This window comes from Alligator sinensis, unplaced genomic scaffold, assembly GCF_000455745.1.
Source record: "Alligator sinensis unplaced genomic scaffold, ASM45574v1 scaffold634_1, whole genome shotgun sequence".
NCBI lineage: Eukaryota > Metazoa > Chordata > Crocodylia > Alligatoridae > Alligator > Alligator sinensis.
In genome coordinates, this window is record NW_005842558.1 from 671,596 (window position 1) to 675,484 (window position 3,889).

At 53.4% G+C, this 3,889-nt stretch overlaps 1 protein-coding gene across 1 annotated transcript in view; it reads right to left on the reverse strand.

Annotated features, from left to right (window-relative positions):
- The window catches only part of LOC102388040 (E3 ubiquitin-protein ligase TRIM39-like), a 13,766-nt gene extending 12,741 nt beyond the window's left edge, over window positions 1-1,025 (reverse strand). Inside the window, exon 1 of the transcript XR_324820.2 lies at window positions 999-1,025. The gene's annotated coding sequence lies outside the window, so the exon portion shown is untranslated. The remainder of the gene's footprint in view (window positions 1-998) is intronic.
- Between the last annotated feature and the right edge of the window lie 2,864 nt (window positions 1,026-3,889).

Below are 3,889 nucleotides of genomic sequence, written 5' to 3' on the forward strand. Positions count from 1 at the left end.
ATGGCTTGCATGAAAGCACAGGACCCAAGTGACCCAAAGCAGATCACAAGCTGTGCTTTAGCCCCCTGTGTCTGCTGCCAGGACCTGGACACAAGACAGAGCAATGGCCTGGAGGCAGTTCTCCCCATGCAGAGCCCACATCTCTGTGTGCCATAACAGCTGGATTCCCAGCATCTGCTGGGGGGTGAAGAGGAGAATTTGAATCTCCAGTCTGAGGAGGCAGCTGCAGCCCAGTGTCCCTTCCCCCAGCAAACAGCTCTCCCCACCAGGCCCCAGCCCCGTGCCCCCATGGCATCAGCTGCCATGTGGAAAGAACAAGCTGGGCAGCTGAGTGCTGGGCCTCTGAGGCTGAGTCTCACAGAGGTGCCGACAGCTGGGCAGAGCCAGGAGGTCCTGCATTTCCCTCTCCCCCTCCACTGCCTCCAGCAGCTGCTGCCCCCATTCCTGTCACTCTGTCCCTTTGTGTCACAGGGTTGGGATGTGGAGCTATTTCTGTCCCCGTCAGTCTCTAAGGCAGTGGCTGGCTCTGCATCAGCCCCTCCTGCCTTGCCCACAGTCCCTGTAGGGACAAGCTTGGGCACAGGCTGTGATGGGGTCGCACAGACAGAGTGTCTCAGGTGTGAGCCTTGGCCCAGGAGGGGCTGTGACAGGGGCTCTGCCCAGGGGGCATTTGCCAGAGGGAGGACAGGAGTCTCTCTTGAGCCTAGTGCTTTCCTCAAATGAGGTGCCCAGGGCTTGGGCTCAGGTTGTCAGCTCAGTCTTGGGTCTGGGGCCTGACGTGGGCAAAAGCCCAGCCCTGCCCAGGGCCCAGTGGACACAGAGTGTGCTGGGAAAAGGGACAGTGAAGGCAGAGGCCAGCAGAGATGTGGTGACTCTGTCCCATCCCAAGTTCAAAGCCCACATGTGGGGCACTGCTATGGTGCAGGAAGTGGCTGCAGGAAGCATGGCTGTCCCAGGGAAGGGGCTGGGGTCACTGATACAGGGTCAGGGTCACTCACCTGCGTGTCCTCAGACTCTGCTGAATCCTGCAATCAAACAGCAGAGAGGTGAGACTTCACACAGCAGAGACACTGCAGCAGGACCCAGCACTGACACTGGGGCAACCCTGCTGTCCCCAAGTGGCCAAACCCCTGGGGCTGCCTGGAGCTGGGGCAAGGGAGGACTCAGGGTTGCAGTGTTTGGCTTCAGATCCCTGCAGCAGCCAGGGGAGAATTGAAGCACTCACGACTCAGGGAGTCCCAGAGCAAGGGTCCCGTCAGCAGCACCAATCCTGCCCCATTGATCTGACCTAGAGGAGGGGGCCATAGTCCTGCCTGGGTGGGGAAATGTTGGCTTCACATTGCAGCCTATTGGGGAATCGGTGTCACTGTGCAGCCATCACTTCTCCATGCCCTGGTGTCTGGGGTCTCAGTTCTCAGCCTTCCCTTCTCGGCAGCCCTGGCTTGGTCCCTGTGCACATCTGCGTGCTTGTGTCTCAGACCGTTATTATCTCACAGCTACAGGCACATGTCTGGCAGTCCAGCTGCATATCTAACCAGGCCCACCCATGGACCTCCTCCCCACAGGGCCCAGCTCAGCACCGTCTCCCCGCAGATACGGGATGAAGAGTACCAGCTCCCCCTCAGCTTTTTCTGACCTATGCCCTTGACACTCACTCCTCTGCTGCGTTTCACTCATTGGGACAGTAATTTTACACCACCCTAAATCTCGTGTGATACCACCTCTCACATCCAAGATAGAAAACAGATACTTCACACACTCCTCCACCACTGGGTCCAAGCCTGGCATTCAGGTCTCAGATGGAAGTAAATGACATCAGTGTCACTTCGCTGATGTTGCAGAACTGTGCATGTTCTCTATGAACTGAGATATGGGCCCCAGGTCCTCAGAGCCATGTGGAGGGTATTGCCTGGACATTTGGAGTACTCCTATGAAAAACTAAAGAACATGAGGAGTCTCAGCTGTGTGAGTTAACGAGGCAGGAGCCCTGGGGTAACAAGGTCATCAGGAGTTCAGGTCTTAGTGGACATTAGCTGGGGTTTTTGCTGGAGTCATAAATGCATTTCCTCCAGTGCTGCTCACAGCCTACCTCAAACTCACTGTTCATAAATGGGTTTGATAACTGATACCACATTGCGCTGCACAACTCACTTGGATATTGCTTGTCATAGGCAGAGGATGCAGTACCACACATTTCCAGCACACAAGGATGGACACTAACTCCTATTGCTGCTAATATTCTCCATAGACTTCAGGAAGGCCTTCAATACGGTATCCCACCCCATACTGGTGAACAAGCTAAGAGGCTGTGACTTGGATGACTACACAGTCCGGTGGGTGGCAAATTGGCTGGAGGGTCGCACCCAGAGAGTCGTGGTGGAGGGGTCGGTTTTGACCTGGAAGGGTGTGGGAAGTGGGGTCCCACAGGGTTCGGTCCTTGGACCGATACTCTTTAACGTCTTCATCAGTGACTTGGACGAGGGAGTGAAATGTACTCTGTCCAAGTTTGCAGATGACACAAAGCTATGGGGAGAAGTGGACACGCCGGAGGGCAGGGAACAGCTGCAAGCAGATCTGGACAGGTTGGACAAGTGGGCAGAAAACAACAGAATGCAGTTCAACAAGGAGAAATGCAAAGTGCTGCACCTAGGGAGGAAAAATGTCCAGCACACCTACAGCCTAGGGAATGACCTGCTGGGGGGCACGGAAGTGGAAAGGGATCTTGGAGTCCTAGTGGACTCCAAGATGAACATGAGTCGGCAGTGTGACGAAGCCATCAAAAAAGCCAATGGCACTTTATCGTGCATCAGTAGATGCATGACGAATAGGTCCAAGGAGGTGATACTTCCCCTCTATCGGGCGCTGGTCAGACCGCAGTTGGAGTACTGCATGCAATTCTGGGCGCCGCACTTCAAGAGGGATGCGGATAGCCTGGAGAGGGTTCAGAGAAGGGCCACTCGTATGGTTAAGGGCCTACAGACCAAGCCCTACGAGGAGAGACTAGAGAAACTGGATCTATTCAACCTCCGCAAGAGAAGTTTGAGAGGCGACCTTGTGGCTGCCTATAAGTTCATCACGGGGGCACGGAAGGGAATTGGTGAGTATTTATTCACCAAGGCGCCCCCGGGGGTTACAAGAAATAATGGCCACAAGCTAGCAGAGAGCAGATTTAGATTGGACATTAGGAAGAACTTCTTCACAGTTAGAGTGGCCAGGGGCTGGAACGGGCTCCCAAGGGAGGTGGTGCTCTCCCTCTTTCCTGCTTATGCAGGTGGTCGGACTCGATGATCTATTGAGGTCCCTTCCGACCCTAACATCTATGAATCTATATAAAAAGAAGGATCCATGTTCTGCCAGTCCTTGTTTCCACAGCAAATGTGCTCCTGTTTTCTAGTCTTTTGTATTCTTTTTCATACCAAATAGTCTTTCTTTAATTTCTCCCAAAGCCAAGTCACTGCTCACTGGGCAGGTAATTCAGGATATTCCCTTTTTGATGCTACAGTAATTCAGGGTTTGGAGGAAGACCTGGAAAAAGCCCCACCTCTACAAAAATATTGATACAGGCCTCTCAGAAATTTTCCCTCAGGCAGTTAGTCCTGTCCTGCCTCAGTCCCATAAATATCTGGGTTTTAGGTACTGTGGTAGTGCCCAACCCTGCAGTCTTGGGTCTATCTTCCAGGTTACAGAGCCCATCTGTAGAGAGAAAGAAGGAAGACTTTAAACAAAATGGGTCAATCATATCTTCAGTGTAATAATGTCAGTTCTGTATTTTGCTGGGGCTGGAGGGTGGGCTGGGGAATGAGAACCACCTTTAACATGGCACCAGTCAGTGTGTTCATAAATGTAGTTGTACCCTCCAGTCTGGATTAGGGGCCATGGCCACATCCTC